Below are 20,958 nucleotides of genomic sequence, written 5' to 3'. Positions count from 1 at the left end.
AATCTGATATATAAGGCTTTCGCCTTAATCAAATACCGTAGCGTTTATTTTACTGGATTAACTTTGATTACATGAATAAGTAACCTTTCGCGTCCGTTACGTCGCGTGCATCCGGACGTTCTGTTCAGAGCGGTTTCTTCTTGCCAGACAGGCGCTATGGGCAAAGTTCAGTTCTCCGAATCACGCTCGCGGAGCGTCACGTGTTGGGGATATACATTTTATATCACAGATTATAACTTCAAATTACACCAACGCGTAATCCGCAAGGTAGGCCGGAGTTCTGTGCTTCCTTCACTAGAGATATCGCGAACTTTTTCCGAACCTGAGGTTTTGAAGATCAAACCAAGGCGTTCGAAAGGTTCGCAAGTGTTCGGGACGTTGACCTTATCAACGCAAGAAATTCGATGATTCTTGAACCTCCGAATTTTCGGTGCTGAGAAATTGGATTGTTTTCGAACTTCCAATTTTTCGTGCAATGAAATTTAAAAAAAAATTCTGAACTTATCACGTTAAGAAATTTGACAATTTTAAAATTTCAAACTTCTTAGGTTCAAACGTTCGGCGAACGTTGACCTTCTGAATAAAAAAATCGGTGAAGTTGGAACCAAGTTCACCCCATGGGCTCAAGCGTTTTAGAGCAACGAATATAAATAACACAAGATGTTATCGTATAAAGTGGAGTTGAAATTGTACGTCTTACTTAGCTTATCGTGCCACAAACGACTCGCTTTTAAAGCGGTGAATGACCACTATGGTCTGGCCTGAACCTCACACCTTTCTATCAACTTTCGTACAGAGCCCATCCCGCCTACAACTCCTCGAGGTAACCTGTGGGCCAACAGATCCCTGATCCGCAGGCTTGAAATTCAACCGAGGCGCTTCGCTGGGAGCGTCCTTCATATCATTAGTTGTTCTTGAACACAAGTCCCCCGATTGCCTCGAGTCAAGGAAAAGCGCGCGCGGAGCGTGACGCCGATGCGCTACATTGAACGCCGAATCGGCGCTTACTTCATTATCATTCGCAACCGGCTGCATTCTAGAGCGGCCAATACATTTATTCACAGAAGAAGTTCCAGGCAGCGGTATTATGGTTATCCTGATAACAACATGTCGTGATGTTCCCATCGCACGAACCATCATGCCGAACATACACGCCCAGACCAACTAAAAATTTTCGGGAAGCCTGCATGCCTTTATGCGCATGCGTTGTCCTGTATATATAGTTGTCTTATGCCAGCATTGGATCTAGGCGACGTTTGATCTGATTGCTACTATTTCGCAAAAAAGAAGGAAGTTCGCTCACCTGACCACCTCAGGGCTTTTCGATAAACCGTTAAACAAGTTCCACACTTTTTTCATAAGTTACGACAATAAGGAGTAATGCAGGTAGTACCGTCAGTACAACAGCACAAAAGGAAGGAATAGTAAAAGCTTGGTCTGCTGGGCACGTTGGTAGTGGACATTCATATTAAAAATAGCGCAAAAAAGACGGGACAAAAAGACGAAGAAGCACACAGGACAAACGCTAACTGGCAACTAAACTTTATTGAAAGCTTCCAACTTTGCTATCGCCATGCACGCGCTTAGTCTCGTTCAACAGAGACAGGGCGTAGCGCCAAATCCTTTTTATTGAAAGCTTCCAACTTTGCTATCGCCATGCACGCGCTTAGTCTCGTTCAACAGAGACAGGGCGTAGCGCCAAATCCTTTTTATTGAAAGCTTCCAACTTTGCTATCCCCATGCACGCGCTTAGTCTCGTTCAACAGAGACAGGGCGTAGCGCCAAATCCTTTTTATTGAAAGCTTCCAACTTTGCTATCGCCATGCACGCGCTTAGTCTCGTTCAACAGAGACAGGGCGTAGCGCCAAATCCTTTTTATTGAAAGCTTCCAACTTTGCTCTCGCCATGCACGCGCTTAGTCTCGTTCAACAGAGACAGGGCGTAGCGCCAAATCCTTTTTATTGAAAGCTTCCAACTTTGCTATCGCCATGCAAGCGCTTAGTCTCGTTCAACAGAGACAGGGCGTAGCGCCAAATCCTTTTTATTGAAAGCTTTCAACTTTGCTATCGCCATGCACGCGCTTAGTCTCGTTCAACAGAGACAGGGCGTAGCGCCAAATCCTTTTTATTGAAAGCTTCCAACTTTGCTATCGCCATGCACGCGCTTAGTCTCGTTCAACAGAGACAGGGCGTAGCGCCAAATCCTTTTTATTGAAAGCTTCCAACTTTGCTATCGCCATGCACGCGCTTAGTCTCGTTCAACAGAGACAGGGCGTAGCGCCAAATCCTTTTTATTGAAAGCTTCCAACTTTGCTATCGCCATGCACGCGCTTAGTCTCGTTCAACAGAGACAGGGCGTAGCGCCAAATCCTTTTTATTGAAAGCTTCCAACTTTGCTATCGCCATGCACGCGCTTAGTCTCGTTCAACAGAGACAGGGCGTAGCGCCAAATCCTTTTTATTGAAAGCTTCCAACTTTGCTATCGCCATGCACGCGCTTAGTCTCGTTCAACAGAGACAGGGCGTAGCGCCAAATCCTTTTTATTGAAAGCTTCCAACTTTGCTATCCCCATGCACGCGCTTAGTCTCGTTCAACAGAGACAGGGTGTAGCGCCAAATCCTTTTTATTGAAAGCTTCCAACTTTGCTATCGCCATGCACGCGCTTAGTCTCGTTCAACAGAGACAGGGCGTAGCGCCAAATCCTTTTTATTAAAAGCTTCCAACTTTGCTCTCGCCATGCACGCGCTTAGTCTCGTTCAACAGAGACAGGGCGTAGCGCCAAATCCTTTTTATTGAAAGCTTCCAACTTTGCTATCGCCATGCAAGCGCTTAGTCTCGTTCAACAGAGACAGGGCGTAGCGCCAAATCCTTTTTATTGAAAGCTTCCAACTTTGCTATCGCCATGCACGCGCTTAGTCTCGTTCAACAGAGACAGGGCGTAGCGCCAAATCCTTTTTATTGAAAGCTTCCAACTTTGCTATCGCCATGCACGCGCTTAGTCTCGTTCAACAGAGACAGGGCGTAGCGCCAAATCCTTTTTATTGAAAGCTTTCAACTTTGCTATCGCCATGCACGCGCTTAGTCTCGTTCAACAGAGACAGGGCGTAGCGCCAAATCCTTTTTATTGAAAGCTTCCAACTTTGCTATCGCCATGCACGCGCTTAGTCTCGTTCAACAGAGACAGGGCGTAGCGCCAAATCCTTTTTATTGAAAGCTTCCAACTTTGCTATCGCCATGCACGCGCTTAGTCTCGTTCAACAGAGACAGGGCGTAGCGCCAAATCCTTTTTATTGAAAGCTTCCAACTTTGCTATCGCCATGCACGCGCTTAGTCTCGTCCAACAGAGACAGGGCGTAGCGCCAAATCCTTTTTATTGAAAGCTTCCAACTTTGCTATCGCCATGCACGCGCTTAGTCTCGTTCAACAGAGACAGGGCGTAGCGCCAAATCCTTTTTATTGAAAGCTTCCAACTTTGCTATCCCCATGCACGCGCTTAGTCTCGTTCAACAGAGACAGGGCGTAGCGCCAAATCCTTTTTATTGAAAGCTTCCAACTTTGCTATCGCCATGCACGCGCTTAGTCTCGTTCAACAGAGACAGGGCGTAGCGCCAAATCCTTTTTATTAAAAGCTTCCAACATTGCTCTCGCCATGCACGCGCTTAGTCTCGTTCAACAGAGACAGGGCGTAGCGCCAAATCCTTTTTATTGAAAGCTTCCAACTTTGCTATCGCCATGCAAGCGCTTAGTCTCGTTCAACAGAGACAGGGCGTAGCGCCAAATCCTTTTTATTGAAAGCTTCCAACTTTGCTATCGCCATGCACGCGCTTAGTCTCGTTCAACAGAGACAGGGCGTAGCGCCAAATCCTTTTTATTGAAAGCTTCCAACTTTGCTATCGCCATGCACGTGCTTAGTCTCGTTCAACAGAGACAGGGCGTAGCGCCAAATCCTTTTTATTGAAAGCTTCCAACTTTGCTATCGCCATGCACGCGCTTAGTCTCGTTCAACAGAGACAGGGCGTAGCGCCAAATCCTTTTTATTGAAAGCTTCCAACTTTGCTATCGCCATGCACGCGCTTAGTCTCGTTCAACAGAGACAGGGCGTAGCGCCAAATCCTTTTTATTGAAAGCTTCCAACTTTGCTATCCCCATGCACGCGCTTAGTCTCGTTCAACAGAGACAGGGCGTAGCGCCAAATCCTTTTTATTGAAAGCTTCCAACTTTGCTATCGCCATGCACGCGCTTAGTCTCGTTCAACAGAGACAGGGCGTAGCGCCAAATCCTTTTTATTAAAAGCTTCCAACTTTGCTCTCGCCATGCACGCGCTTAGTCTCGTTCAACAGAGACAGGGCGTAGCGCCAAATCCTTTTTATTGAAAGCTTCCAACTTTGCTATCGCCATGCAAGCGCTTAGTCTCGTTCAACAGAGACAGGGCGTAGCGCCAAATCCTTTTTATTGAAAGCTTCCAACTTTGCTATCGCCATGCACGCGCTTAGTCTCGTTCAACAGAGACAGGGCGTAGCGCCAAATCCTTTTTATTGAAAGCTTTCAACTTTGCTATCGCCATGCACGCGCTTAGTCTCGTTCAACAGAGACAGGGCGTAGCGCCAAATCCTTTTTATTGAAAGCTTCCAACTTTGCTATCGCCATGCACGCGCTTAGTCTCGTTCAACAGAGACAGGGCGTAGCGCCAAATCCTTTTTATTGAAAGCTTCCAACTTTGCTATCGCCATGCACGCGCTTAGTCTCGTTCAACAGAGACAGGGCGTAGCGCCAAATCCTACGCCCTGTCTCTGTTGAACGAGACTAAGCGCGTGCATGGCGATAGCAAAGTTGGAAGCTTTCAATAAAGTTTAGTTGCCAGTTAGCGTTTGTCCTGTGTGCTTCTTCGTCTTTTTGTCCCGTCTCTTTTGCGCTATTTTTAATAGGAAGGAATAGTTTGAGGGCATAAGGAAAATAGGCAACGTTTTCATCAAAATTTGTAGCACATTTCGAAATTGTTTTTAGAATTCATGAAAACTTAGTTTGAAACTGCGGAATTCGATCTCCGCTCGTGAAATTAATAGATTTAGAGCTTAAAATATAATTTTTCAAACTTTGCGAACTTGTGCCTGAAAAAATCGAAATGATCGAAATTTTCGAGCTTGATTCTTAGATAAATTCGAAATGTTCGAAGCTTCTGAACGATCTGTAAAAAAATTGGATATCTTCGAACTCGAACTTCCACAAACCTTGACATTCGCGAATTATTTAATTCAAACATCAACGTGGCTCTAAAGGAAACTTTTCAAATTTCAACCTTAACGAGGATCGAAATTTTCGATCCTTTCGAACTGGAACTACGTGAGGTTCGCGGAATTCCTATTCTTGACTGTTGCTGACCTGCAAAGTCATCCACAAATTTGATTACTGCTCCATGGCTTTCTTCATCGCGCGCTGGGACATCGGATGCGTGCTCATCCTCACGTTGGTCGCTTTCATCCATACTTTGGTAGTAATTCAATTACAGTAATTTAATCACTGTAATTTAATTACTGTTCTTGGTAATTTGTAATTGTAATTAATTACTTTCGGCCAAAAGAAATTGCCATTGTAATTTAATTACTTTAGCGTCAGTAATTGTAAAATTTCAGGCACAATTACACTTACTTTTGCAAAACTTTGCGTCGCCGACGGAACCTCTCTGAAAGCCGCAGCGCTGGCACAAGCGGCCTAGCTCTCGGTGAAACACTCGCACAAAGGCACGCGCTCACACACACGGACAACATAAATAGCGTCGCACTGTTTTTTGTTTTTTTGCTTACACAAATAAGATACAATCCTCTTTGGCGCCTACCTCAACGGCGCCATGTTGCGCCGTATGCTGTTCCAGCAGAAAACGATAGCGTAAACATGCCAAAATATTGCGAAAAAAAATTGAGCTTCAGCTTTTAGTTGAGCTAGGGAATTTTGATTGCTTATAACATTTGTTTGTTTGTTTTCTTGTCAGTTTTTTTTTTTTTTAGTACTGTTGCGTATTTGTATCTTTGTATTGTTTTCATGTTGATTTTCTGTTGATTTTACTTCGTATTATTTTTGCGTAAGCATTTAGGAGACTGACCTCGCACCTGTGAATATTGCTACCAATGATTCGGGAGCCCCTATTCGGTTCTTATATATTTCTGAGCCATTATAATTTCAACTCAATGTAAATAATTTACAATACCATGGTGTTTGTATGTGAATGCGGTCGTATTAGCGCGGGTGGATTTTAGTTTTATATTAACACTTGTAAAATATTCATATATGACTAATAATCGCATTTTTATTTGCCGGGCTAACAAAACTGTGTCACCACAATTTTTTCTTTAGTGATCTGGCGTCTTCCAGCATATGAACTAATTTATTATTATTTATAAAAAAATATTAGAACGTAGTACTTCATTGCCTCAAACTGTCAAGGTCCATCATGAATTCAACTAAATTCATAAAAGGAAAGTACAATACGTGGCATTTATGCAGCGATGCTTAAGCCTCCTCAGATATAGGGGCAACTAATGAACAAATATGTTGCAGTCTATACAACTCGTTTAAAGTTATATGTCCCAGGTCGGGTAGCTCTCAGAAATAAGTAATTGTAAAGTAATTGCATTAATTTTTAAAAGTATTTGTAATTGTAATTAATTACTTTTCACGTAGTAGTATTTGTAATTGTAGTTAAACTACTTTTGAAGCAAAGTAATTGTAATTGCACTTTAATTACATTTTGAGAGTCATTTACCTAGGTATGCTTTCATCTTCGCGACCGGAGAGCCCTCGACCGACGGAAGTGCCGGGTAACTCCGGTGCCGCTGGCGCGGCTGGATTGTGTCGGCGGAGTTGCTCGACGTTTGTCTTCATTTCGTTTCGTCGTTCGTTTATGGTGAAGTGGCCAAGGTGGCTCTTCATTTATTTACACGATATATTTAAAGATGCCGCCCGGACCGGGAACCAGCCAGCTGATGGTGTAGCCGTGGAAGCCTTTCTCGAGCCACCTGCCCGAGCGATCTTTCGTGGAGCTTTTTTCTTTTTCCTTTCACCCACACACTGTGACCCGCGCACTGGTGCGCGTCTTATCGCGTGGCTCGCTTTCTGTGAGCCACATCGCTATCGCGGACACCTAGTTGCTGCAAGTCTTCCCCCCCTAGTGAAGCAGTAGGGTTTTGCACCACGAAACAGTTTTTTTGTTTGTTGGAGGGTTCTTGAGCAGGCCTACGAGTGTTGTCTTCCGGCTTCTGCGAGGTCACTAATGATAACACGAATTCAGTGTCGCAGATTGTGGCTGCCATAAAAGCAGGTTTTACCCGATCAATGGACACGACGTCGGTTTGTTCATTGATGATGATGGTGAAAGTCTTATCTCCCGCAATGACTTTAAAAGGGACATCGTAGGGTGGTGTTAATGATGGACGCACGGAGTCACGCCGTAGAAACACATGTGTACATGTTGTTAGTTCTGTGTGAATGAAAATTTTCCGTGCTGTTTGTTGTCGAGGCAGGGTCGGTCGCAAAAAGGATAGCAGGTCTCTTTGATCTTGAAGATACGAAGGAAGGTCGGGTGGGGGAGTGAACAGGTGTGTCAGGAACTTGGCAGGAAGTCGAAGTGTTGTTCCAAACACTAGTTCGGCAGCTGTACATCCAACATCTTCCTTCAACGTGGCCCAGATGCCGAAGAGCACCAAAGGAAGATGGTTCACCCAGTTGATCCTGTCGTCCTTTGTCATGAGCGAGGCCTTGAGTGGCCGGTGTGGTCTCTCGACCATGCCGTTGGCGGACGGGTGGTAGGCTTTCGTGTGGACATCCCAAGCATTTTCGGAAGTGATGCAAAGAATGTCACAGCAACAGATCTGCCAAGGAAATAAGGGTGGCGATGTGGGTTAGTTGGTTCATACTGACGAAAACGCAAACAGCGCACAGTAAACGGGGACTGAAGGAAGTGGAAACAGGACATAGCGCTTGTCCTGTTTGCACTTCCTTCAGTCCCCGTTTACTGTGCGCTGCTTGCATTTTCGTCTGCCAAGGGCTCTGGCTTGCGATCGGTTGCATGAGACCTGGGGTTGACCACCACCTGGCTTCGCTTTCTTGCATGATGGGCAACCACGCGCATACCTCAGTACATCTTGCCGCATGCCGGGCCACGTCGCAATCTGGGACAACTTATTGTAACTCTTGCTCCCACTGCTGTGTCCGGCTAGGGCAGAGCTGTGCATGTATCGGATGAAAAGCTTACGTAGCTTGCGGGTATCACGGTCCGGAATGCTTAACCATCCGGATCGTCGTCGGCCTGGGGGGTGTAGCGCAGCAGGAGGCCGTCGTCGCTCATCAAATAGGAGTCGAACTCCTTGTCACTTGGGCGGTCGACTGGACCGGACGCTGCCAGCCAGGCAGTCACTTGTTGGCACAACCCATCGTCGTGCTGGGCCTTGAGAAGATCTTCTCTTGAGACCAATGTACCCCACCGTGAGTCAGGTGGTCCCTGTGTTGTATTAACGACTGCGACCAGACCTGGGACTTCCTGCACGTGGTTCTCAGGAAGGGGGGCGCGGGAAAGTGCATCAGCGATTTGGTTCGGAGCACCCGGCCAGTATACAATAGTGTAATCGTAGCGTAAGGGCCCAACGAGCGAGGGGACCAGCGAGGTTCTGAAGTCTTTTCAGCCATGACAACGCTAAATTATCACACTGAATTTGGAATGTTGCGCCATCCAAATACATGTCAAATCGCTTTAACGCATACACTATGGCTAAACATTCCCTTTCGGCAACACCGTAGTTACGCTGTGCGGATTTAAGGGTCTGACTTGCGAAAGCAACCGACCGAAGTATACCATCAAGTTCCTGCAGTAAAACAGCTCCGACGCCACAATCGCTTGCATCTGTCTGCAAAACGAATGGTTGGTTCAGGTCGGGAAGATACAGACACGCGTTCTCTGTGACTGCCTTTGATAATGCTACGAATGCGCTTTTTTGCTGTTGGCTCCAACACCATTTGACGCCTTTTCGAAGAAGGTGATTAGGCGGCTGAGAAATCTCGGAGCAGTAAGGAATAAAATCCCTATAGAATGCAATCATTCCGAGATATCGCTGTAAACTTTTCACGTCATGGGGGCACGGGTGCTCAGTTAGTGCGCGCAGCTTTTCTTCGTTGGGACGGAGCGTGCCGCTATCGACAACAAATCCGAGGAGGTTAATTTTGGGCTCGGCCAATTGAACTTTCCCCGGGTTGATTGTGAGACACGCGTTCCACATTCACTCAAGTACGATAGTCAAGTGTTCGAGATGTCCTCGAATTTACGCGAGAAAACAACAACGTCATCCATGTATGCCATCGCGAATTCGTACTTTGTGTTTCCGAGCACAACGTCCATCAGACGCTGAAAGCTCGCTGGCGAGTTGGACAAGCCAAAAGGCAAGCGGGTGAACTCGTACAGCCCTCTGTGGCAATTGAAAGCGGTTTTCTGCACGTCTAGCGGATGCACTTCGATCTGAAGGAATCCACGGCTGCAATTCAATGTGGTAAATACCGTCCCGTTGCCGAGCGCGTACATTATAGAGGAAATGCTGGGGAAAGGGTAGCTGTCCCGTACAGACACTTCGTTCAACCGTCTGTAATCTACGCAGTCTGGCAGTTCCATCTTTTTTCGGAGCAAGAACGACAGGAAATGCCCAAGGGCTCTTTGACTCACGTACCGCGCCGGTGTCCAGCATCTCCTGAAGGGCCACGTCCAGGAGTTCTCTTTTGTGCACGCTGATGGGGCGTGGATTGCACCTCCAAGGCGGTGCGTTACCGGTTTCAATCCGGTGCAGCAGGATGTCTGTCTTTCCTGGTCGCTCCGTGAACATCGGAGAGAACGGCCGCAGGACGTCCTCCAGCTGCCCCTTTTGGAGGTCAGTGCCCGGACACTTCTGTAGGGTATCCGAGATTTCGGATGGTAGGGCAGCTGCAGGCGTTGTGAAGTGGGCTGGGAGGGTTGGGCCAGCGATGCAGTTCTCACGTCTGGTGAACGGAGTCAGGTCCGCCTGGTTTCCTAGACGATAGCCGCCACCAGGGAAGTCGAGCGTCATGCTTATGCCTCCGATAAAATCTCGACCCAAGATCACGGGCACAGCGAGTCCCCGGAGATACAAAAAGCGCTGACGCCGTTTCTTCTCATTAATTGAAATTTTAAGCCTTACGGCTCCGTCCGCCGATATTGTTGACCCGGAGGCTAACTGCAGACGTGTGTCTGCTGAACGAAAGGTTTTTTTTTTTTTATTTTTGCATAGTTCATAGGCAGCGTCCCCTATAAGCGAGATAGCAGTCCCGGTATTCAAAAGCGCGGCAAAAGGAAAACCGAGCAAAGTGATCGTCATGCGTGGCTCGATCATTTCGCTGTTAGGCCGAATTCGACATACCGATGGAACAAGTGACGCTCCGTGCGTGATCCCGGCTGTGATAGTGGCCATCGGCGGCTCTGAAGTGGAGCTCATTGGCGCCGGCCGTAATAGTTTCCCGATTGGGATGCCACGTGACCGTCCGGATTTTCATGGCCCATAGGCGCGCGAGGGTTGACCGGATTTCCACATTCGCTCCGCTCACTTCCAGCCCTTCCGCCATTTGTTTCGTTCTGCCTCGGGTTTGTATGTGGGCACACTCTTTGGAAGTGGCCGCGCTGTCCACAGTTGTGGCATTGGTCCGAATACCTGCTTGAGTCGCCGGCACCAAAGCGCCTCCGGCTGCTTTGAATGAACACTCTGTGCCAGTCACGTGGAGGTCTTAGCGTCGGGATTACCTCGGGGCCCTGCCAAGCACATGCGGGTTTGAGAAATTTTGCGGCCAAAGGCGGTGGGAGATAGCTCTTCTGAGCGAGGAAGATCTCCTCTGTGCTGCGGGCATGCCGGGCTAGCTCTTCAATGATCGCAAAGGTGCGGCCGTGTAGGTACACGTGGTACTTTGGGTGACATTGCATGAGGACCCGAGGTATAATCTCCGACTCGAAGGCATTAGGTTGTGCCCTTCGTGTGAGTTCCTGCAATGCGCGAACATATTGAACCAGGCTTCGGTCGGATGTTGCCTTCGGGACTCGAGTTCTTTCAAGATTTGTAACTCGTAACCAGGTGGCAGGAACTCTGCCCGGAATTGCCGCTCGAACTCCGCCAGGCTGGTGAACGTAGTTTGCAGCCTTAACCACCACGCAGCGCTAGACTTTAGAGCGAGTGGGAGTATTCTGTTTATCACGAGGGATTCCGAGGCGCCTGAGGCGGCTTTGTAGACGTCGAGCTCACCCAGAAGGTCGGCGACTGACTTGACGTCGTTGTAGCCAGTGTACACCGGTACCGTCAGCTGGGGACGCAGCTCAGGCTCACGTGACTGCTGCGCGACGAGACGCTGTGTGACCGCATCACACATGACTGCCACCTTCAGTAGCAAATCGGCTTGCGCATCCGCCGAGCCTGCTCCGGGATCCATGCTTGCTCCATACTTTTCGCCATCCTTCGCGTCGGACCGTAGTGTGGGAGACATGGCGGGGAAAAACAGAACTGCCAAGCAGACAAGAAAACGTGTGCGGCAACAGGCGGTATACTCCCCTCGAGAAAAATAAACACGCCCCCAAAGCGATAAACACGCCCCCGCGTGACTAAGCAATGTTTTGAGGCTCTAATTCAACGAGCACTCGCGCTGTCGCGAATACCAGCACCACTTGAAAAGAAACACCGCGGTTGAAAAAAACATACCTAGAGAAGAAACCTGGCCCCGTGTTGTTCCGACAGAAGGGCAGCAAAAGCACGTTGGGCGCCATGTGGTCGGGTGGCCTTGCTACATGCCCATCCGGGAGGAACAACACGAAGCCGGGGTTTCCATAACGAGAAACTACATTTATTAGAGTAACAGGATTGAGTTGTTAGTATAAGCGTAAAACATTGCCGGAGTGTTGGAACTGCAGGCCTCTGTGACCACGGCCCGTCTTTCCCCGTTCTGTGGGCGTGTGCCTTCTTTTATAGGCTTCTGCGCCTGTCCTACGTGCGCTATTGCGCGCCTCGGCCGTTGTCCAGTTTGGGCATTCGGCAGCGGCATCTGGCCGTGGTGGGAGACTCTTACTCCCACAAACTTTAAAAGCTTAACACTAACCCTAACGTTCTCGCATGGATTTGTTTTTTTTTCTGAATAACCGTTCACAGTTTGTAACAATTAACAACAAAAACTCCCCCCCTGTGTCTGTCAATTCTGGAGTTCCTCAAGGGTCTGTTTTATGCCCACTACTATCTATATTAACGATCTTCCCATTAATGTGACTTCATCCGTTTGTGTCTTCGTCGATGACTGTATAACTTACCGTAAAATCTGTCATGATTCTGACCTGTCTGCACTTAACTCTGATACTAACTCTGTCTCGCGTTGGTGTGAGTTATGAATAATGAAACTAAACACTAGTAAATGTAAACAGATGAGTGTCCCGCAATCCTAACAACAGTCCCTGTTACCACCTAGCTGGCAACCTCTTGGAGCAAGTGGCAACGTACTAGTACCTTAGTGTTCACTTAACAAATAACCTTTCATGGAAACTCCATATTCAGTATGCTACTACCCATGCTAACTGCCTGTTGGGCTACTCAAAAAAGCAACTTCTCATTCGCACCTATTTCACTAAAATTGATCGTCTACAAAACATTAATCAGGCTTAAATTCGAATATGCAGCCTCCATCTGGGATCCCGGTCACGATGCTCTAATCACTGCATTGAAATCCATTCGCAATAGGTCAGCCCGTTTCATTCTTTCCAACTACCATCGTACTGCTTGTATCATATCGATGAAAAAAAGTTTATGTTTACCACTTCTCTCCTTGCGACGTAATATTTAACGCCTATGTCTATTTCATAAAATGCATTTTCATAACCCTCTCCTATCGCAATCAGATGATTACTCTCCCCTTTTACATTTCATTCCGTCTTGACCATTAGCATGAAGTTGGGGTTCAAAGTCCGTTTACCACAACATTTAAATCTTCTTTTTTACCCCGCACAGCCGAGGAATGGAACCACCTCCTCGGTTTGACCGCTACTATAACTGATACTAACCTGTTTAGAAATTCCTTCACTCACTATTTTAACATTGACCCATGACCTGTTGATTTACTTTGTTTGTTCTATATTTATATTGTTAGCTTGTTCCTATATTGCTATCTTTGTTTTATGCATGTGCTCTCCCCCTCTGTAATGCCTTCGGGCCCTGAGGGTACTTTCAATAAATAAATAAACAGCTAGGACACGCAGCCGCGAAATCGATTTTCTGTTCTTTGCTTCAAATCTGTCAGAGGGCAAATTCCACAAATTTTTCACCGAAGTCCGGAAATCGTTGTATCACCCTTTAAGAACGCCTGGCCACTAGAATTTGCCTTCAAGAAACAAGGAGTAAAAATAGAGTAATAGCTCCTGCTCATCTATCTAACGAAGTCAAATGTAAAGTGCTTAGATTTGAGTGTTTCCAACTGCTGGATATAATATAGCCCGCGTTTGAAATATAAGGTGCGTGCGAGACAGTAGCGAAAGCATGGAGCGATTTCGCTGCATCGTGCTCATGCATGAAAACACGCGCATGCGCACATGCAGCTAATACACGCATAATGTGACCGCCTTTGTATTTCAAACGCTCTTTGTGATTTGAGTTGCTCCCTCTAAAATATAAACTCTCCACGGAAAAGTTCCGAAACGACAAGATCGAAGGCACCATCTCTTGCCGATTTGCGCATACAATTTTCGCGAGTGCGCAGCTGACCGTTCAGGTGGCAGCACGGGTCCTTTCTATCAGGCGGGTGAAAACGACGTCATGGAGCACCGAGTTTCACGGTCCAGAGCCGTTTACGCTGGAACTGGAACTGTTTGCAGACAACGTGTTACGGGACTGGGTTCTGTCTGGGTTTCGTGAGAAAAGCGAAACGTTCGGCTGACAAAGGTCACGTGACCTCATGACGTCACGGGATTGCGACGTCTTGCATGGGTGTCACGTGACGTCACGATGCCACGTGATGTCCTCATATCACGTGCTAGGGCTGTAGAACTGACGCATGAAAAGTATTTATGTAAGAATTACAGTTACATGGGCTCAAGTGTAATTAAGGTCGAGTTACAGTTACAACGCAAAGGCCCTGTCGCACTGAGGTGAGGCAACACGACGGCAACAGTAACACAACACGTTGTCCAACAGTCGGGCAACTTGTTGCTCGCTCCCCGTGTTGTCCGACAAACTGGCCACATTGCGGCAACAGCAGCACAACGTAGACGACAACTAAAATGTTGCCTCGGTATGACAGCTTTCGGCAACAAAAACAGCGGCAACTTCGGTTGGGCAACGTGTGTTGCCCTGATCGCTGGCTGAGCTAATTTTGGGCCGGCAACACGGCAATACATATAGCTTCGATGGCGGAGCTAGTTCCCTATCAATAACGTCTTACTCATATAAAGGCTTGGAAAACGTTATTTAACAATAATTAAGTATGGCATGTAGCTAAAATAAGTTTGTGTTCTTACTGCGTTATTACGGAAAACAATTTGATGAAATGGTCACAGCTACGGTCGCGAATATTCAGACTGGTTTTGAATTTAGATGTGCCGTTCATAAAGTATATTAAAAATAATCCAGGAAAGCAAATATTAAGAGAATTGAAGCATTAAAAAAATAAAAACTCTCATTGTTTGTTGAAGCTTGGAACTTCGGAAGAGCCGCTACCAGACACCTGATCGGTTTTGAAAATACTCAGGACGTTTTGGGCAATGAAACGATCACACAGCAGGCGGTTGGCACATAGACAGCGTTGAAAAATAATTATTCCGCCGATTGTTATGAAGGCCGATCGCGTCGGTGTCGCCGTTTTTACGCAGTCTCAGTTCAACTTAACGCCACGCTCAGTGTTGGGAAGCACTTTAAGTGCATTGTACTTGAAGTACTACTCCAAGTAGATTTACGAGACTTGTGCTTTACTTGAAGTGCATTCTCTGAATATACACTTGTACTTTACTTAAAGTTTTTTTTTTTTTTTTCTGGTACTTTCCGAGGAAAGTACAATTTCAGATTTCAAAGCACATTCCCCAAATTTGGTTTTGTTAAATTTGTGTCACGAAATGACACTTTGTCAACTCTGAAGAAATGCTGGGATGGATATTCTACTCTTTGCAGAAACGTTACCAGACGACGCATCGCTCCATTTGTTCTAGAAGCGGCTTTCCCGTAGCTTATTGAACTCTCGCTACTTGCTTGGTTAGCGCAAGTGAGAAGGTTTAAAATATTAGGAGAGCAAAATTAATCATGATGTAGCACCTGAGACTGGTGCGGAAAAATTAAATTTTGAAGTCGAAGTAAATGGCAACAGAGGAGAACGACACAATATTTTGAGACAATCTATTTTGTATTTTCCTTCTATTTGAAAGTTCCTTAATCTGTTCGCACCCCAATCTCAGTTGTCACATTATGATTAATTATCACCAGCGCGCTTGCACACTCATGTTTTCTTTGATTAAGGAGAGGACACTCCTCTATGAGAGGAGTGCTTGCGGAAGCTACGGAACTAACGCCGCGCTCTCTCCTAGTACATTTACCCCCTTGAGTGTAACAATCCAGTGCAAGGGGCGCCATATTCAGAAGAAGGACTTCTTAATTTGGCTCCATTCCTGATAATAACTATTCTGTGGCCACTTGACATTATCAAATATTTGCCGCTGTTTTTGAAAATGGGCCATGCACCCATGATTACTCCTGGGCAATGTATACGAGTTAAAAACTCACTGTACAGGGCAGAGGCGGCCAAGCTGTGGCTCCCGAGCCGCATGCAGCTCTCCGCGTGCTAAAGCGCGGCTCGCGGCTCCCTCCCCCCTCCCGTCTCCCTCGCCTCCCTCTCGATCATACGAGCACTTCCCCCCCCCCCCCCCCCATAAAAAAAAAAAAAAAAATAGAACGCGTTTTAAATCTAAAAACAGGCTTCGATTTTGTAGTCTTTTACTACTGCTGCCTTCCGTACGACTGCTTGTGAGTCGGATTGAATAATAAATGTCGTCTGTTGTGCGCTGTGAAGTATTAGCAGAATAAAAGTAGTTCGAGTTTCGTTTATTGTTCTAGACAAGTAAGCCCCCCCCCCCCCCCCCCCCCCCCCGCGGCTCTTGGAAGTTTTGCGGCTTTGTTTGCGGCTCTTAGGCCGGGTCAGCCTGGCCACCCGTGGTATAGGGGAATGAAAGGGCACCATGAAAGATTGTGTTAAAATACTTGTACTTTACTTTGAAAGTATATTGTATTTATAATACTTTACTTCAAGTACGTTGCACTCAGTGTACTTATAATACTTTACTTAAAGTACATCCCGTCTGATTTACTTTGTACTTTAGTTGAAGTTCATTTTAGATGTACTTTACCCGACACTGGCCGCGCTACAAAAGACGCTTTGTAAGTACGGCTGCTGCTAACTAAATTTTACAGTAGAAATAGGAATAGCAGGAAGCAAAGAACCGGGCAGAAACACTTCATACGGTGGCGTAAATCCCGAACATATATGAGCGATCTCAATGATAATAATAATAATAATAATAATTTTATTTGCACTTCCAAGGGCGCAGGCGGTGGTGTGCGGGACTGAACAAATAGGTGAGAACCCTTACGCAAAGCGCCTGTCAGCCCACCACCATCTGCGGGAACAAAACAATAACTAACAGACTGAATAATAACTATACATGACCACGGCCGAAAGGAAGGGAAAGGGAGGAGAAGAGAGAGAGGTAGTGTTGATCACGAGGATGTTAATGAGGCCCCAGACATCGTCGACAGCTCCTTCGATTCCGTTCTGTTTGTCGGCAGAGGGCTCCGCACATTGAGGGGGAGTCTCAAAAACTCTCCTCGGGTATGGCTATCACCTTTGTCAACGAATGAAGACCATTTTAATTAAGTAAAGGGTGGAAGATACTCTCCGTGTCAAGTTTCCCAATACCAGTCACTGGCTGATATCGTACCGTGGTAATCCCCGGGCCTTCGAACGCACTAGCACTTTGTAGAGTCACATTTCCAGCGACTCCGCGCCGCATAGAAACAAAGGTAAGCAATCAAGATGCCGGAGTGTTCCCCGTGTTGTCACCGCCGTTAGCGCGTTGTGACAGTGGTCGGTCAACAAATCGGCCAACACGGTTGCCGGCGGCACTAACATGTTGCGCCCGACTGGTGCTGTTGCCGCAATGTGACAAGGTCGCCGGCAACACGTTTTCTTCGTGTTGCCGGATAGAGCTGTTCAACTGTTGCCTCAGTGTGACAGGGCCTTAATTCATTGGGCTGGTATCGTTTGAGATCTGAAAGCTGAGAGGCAGTGAGTGTATTAAATTTTGACCAAACACTGACGGACATGGAAGGCACGCGTGGTGGACACATGACCTACAAATACCTGTGTATGAGGAGTCTGAACACGAAATGAACGGAACGTACACGAAAGTTTAGAATGGCAATGATAGGGAGTAAACCTGTTCATTGTAACTGAAATTAATGAAGTCGACAGAGGGATCGGGTGGTAAAAAAACTCCAGCAAAGTCAGTTTTAACGATTTATACGACGCGAAAATTAGAAATAAAGAAGGGAGGTTTGTTCGATAGTTCAAGAGGTCGTGCTTGTTGTTTTCAGCTGGAAAAAAAATGAAATAATAATAAACCAACTAAATGTCTAGACGTCACACGTAATTCGGAATATAAATTCCCTTTAAAAAACTGTCCCAGGTTTACGTTGCGGGACGCAATATAGGTTGCGGTAGCGCCGCTCTGAGCCCCAGCTTTTAGCGAAGCATGTGTAGCTGGCTAAGCACCGCACCACCCGGCCACGCACGCGGTCGCTCGCCTACGCGCGTGGCATTACTCCCCCCTTCAAAAAGGCATCGTCTCGATGCCAAGTGAACGGCAACAAAACAGAGCAAGACAAGCGAAAGAATGGGAAAATACGGAGGCTGGCAAGACACAATCCTATTACGTGTTTCACAAGATCACAGTTCGCAGTCTTTTCGCGCGTAGTACGGCTTGAGGCGCACGACGTGGACGACTTCCGGTCGTCGAGGGCGGCGTGATGAAATCCGTGTTCCGTCGGGCACCACCTCGCAGTTCAGATCCCCGAGTCGACGATGTACTTTGTAGGGTTCGAAGTAGCGCTTTAGGAGTTTCTCGCCTAGACCGCGTCGTCGTATCGGGGTCCAAATCCACACATGGTATCCGGGCTTAAAGCGAACGTCGATCCGGGGAAAGGTTGTACTGCATAGCGTCGACACATTGTTGATCTTGAATTCGGAGCCGGACGAGCTGGCGAACTTCTTCGGCTTGTTGAGCAACCACCTGAGCGTCGGGGATCCCATCGTAAACTGGTTCGTGGGGTAACATCGCGTCACGCGTGGTCGTTACCGTTCTGCCAAGCACCAGCTGAAGCGGGGTTACTCCTGTGGTCTCTTGCGCCGCCGTGTTGTAAGCAAACGTGACGTAAGGTAACACGTCGTACCATGTCTTCTGTTCTACGTCGACATACATGGCTATCATGTCGGCGATAGTTTTGTTTTGCCGTTCTGTTAGTCCATTTGTCTGAGGATGGTACGCAGTGATTCGACGGTGACCGGTGCCACTGAGACGAAGGATCTCTGGCGTCAGCTGGGCCATGAACGATGATCCACAGTCTGTAATGAGGACTTCGGGGGCGCCGTACCGGAGGACAAGGGACTCGATGAAAAACTTCGCGACTTCAAAATTCGTACCTAATCGAAGGGCTTTTGTCTCGGCGTACCGCGTGAGATAATCTGTGGTAACGATTATCCATCGGCTTTCTGACGTTGACGGCGGGAAAGGGCCATGTAAATCCATTCCGATCTGCTGGAACGGCGTAGACGGGAGCGATATCGGATGCAGATGTCCTTAACGGCTTTGTCGGCGGTTTCATGAGTCGCTATAACTCGTGGCATGATCGAATGTAGAGGTGAACGGTCTTCGGTAGCCTGAGCCAGTAGTACTTTTCTCGAATCCTGGCGAGCGTCCTGCTGTAGCCAAGGTGTCCAGCCGTTAGGTCGTCATGGCATCCTTGGAAGATTTCTTCTCGAAGACTGGAGGGAATAACCAACAGCCATGCTGTGTGAATATTGTCGAAGTTCTCTTTGTACAGCACCCCTTGCCGTATGGAGAAGGTAGCAAATATGCGTAAAAACAACACGGGGAACCGCGCTCGCTTGTCCCTCTAGGTGCTCGATGAGCGCTCACAGTTCAGGGTCGTCACGCTGGAGTTCTGCCATGTCGCTGACATCCAGAGAGCCGGGGAAACGCTCATCATCGTCGTCTTCGATGCATGCAGGACCGGCCTCGAATGGGGCCCTTGACAGGCAGTCCGCGTCATTGTGCTTCCGGCCGGACTTGTACACCACGGTCATGTCGAATTCCTGCAGTTGTAGGCTCCACCGGGCGAGGCGTCCGGAGGGGTTCTTCAGATTCGCGAGCCAGTAGAGTGAGTGGTGGTCTGTGACGACGCGAAAAGGACTTCCATTCAAATATGGGCGGAACTTTGCTATTGCCCAGACGACAGCAAGGCACTCCTTTTCAGTCGTTGAGTAGTTCGTCTCCGTTTTGGACAGCGTCCGACTTGCGTATGCGATGACTCGCTCTGCCCCGTCTTGCATTTGGACCAGTACCGCGCCAAGTCCGGTGTTACTAGCGTCCGTGTGGATCTCTGTTTCAGCGAACTGGTCGAAATGGCCAAGAATCGGGAGCGTCTGAAGTGTCCGTTTCAGCTCATCGAATGACCGGTGGTGCTCTTATGTACATTTAAACTTCACGGCGTCCTTCGTGAGGTTCGTCAGCAGTGCAGACAGCTTGGCGAAATCTCGAACGAATCGTCTGTACGAGGCACAAAGTCCGAGGAATCTTCTCACGGCCTTCTCGTCAGACGGCGCCGTAAATTCAGCTACGGCACGAGTCTTCTCGGGGTGAGGGAGAACACCTTTGTTGTTTACGACGTGGCCCAGGAACTTAAGTTCACCATAGGCGAATCGACACTTTGTTGCTTTGAGTGACATGCCGGTGGTTTTGGTGGCTTGAAGCACGGCTGGAAGTCGTCTCAGCTGTTCGTCGAAATCCCGTGAAAATACCACGACATCGTCCAGGTAGACGAGGCAGCTCTGTCATTTCAGACCTGCCAGTACGGTGTCCATGACACACTTCAAGGTGGCCGGTGCTGTACAAAGTGCAAACGACCTCACTTTGAATTCGTATAGTCTGTCGGGAGTGACGAAGGCAGTTTTCTCCCGGTCACGTTCGTCGACTTCAATCTGCCAGTAACCACTCTTCAGGTCCATCGACGAAAAATATCGGGAGTGGTGCAGTCGGTGTAACGTATCGTCGATGCGGGGGAGCGGATAGACATCCTTCTTCGTCACAGTATTCAGTCCGCGATAGTCCACACAGAACCGTAGGGTTTTGTCCTTCTTCTTTACAAGGACGACTGGGGACGTCCATGGACTTTTTGAGGGTCGAATGATGTCGTCGTCGAGCATTTCCTGGACTTGATCTTGAATCACCTTCCCTTCCTTTAAGGAGACTCGATACGGTGACTGGTGGACAGGGAGCGCGTCGTCGTCGGTATTAATGCGATGTTTCGCCATTGGTGTTTGGCGAACTTTCGACGATGTGGCAAAACAGTCACTGTAATCGGCGAGGAGATCAACCAGTTGCCGGCGCTTAGGAGCTAGGAGCTCACGGGCGATGTCGAGCGGCGGCGGCGATGTACTCTTCAGCTGTGACGACGAGGTTTCCTCGGAGATTGCGGTGACCACGGCTGGCGCCTGAAGTTCCTCGATGTGGCCCATGGTGGTGGCCCCCGTTAGGCGCTGCGGCTCCTATCGAAAATATTTCACGAGAACAGTTGTACGTCCTTCTTGGAGATTCGTTACGCGTCGTGTGACGCCAATTCCTTTTTCAAGGAGCAGT

This window comes from Ixodes scapularis, unplaced genomic scaffold (assembly GCF_016920785.2).
Source record: "Ixodes scapularis isolate PalLabHiFi unplaced genomic scaffold, ASM1692078v2 PGA_scaffold1__304_contigs__length_218370807, whole genome shotgun sequence".
NCBI classification, from domain to species: Eukaryota; Metazoa; Arthropoda; class Arachnida; order Ixodida; family Ixodidae; genus Ixodes; species Ixodes scapularis.
Note: the sequence above shows the minus strand (reverse complement) of the source record.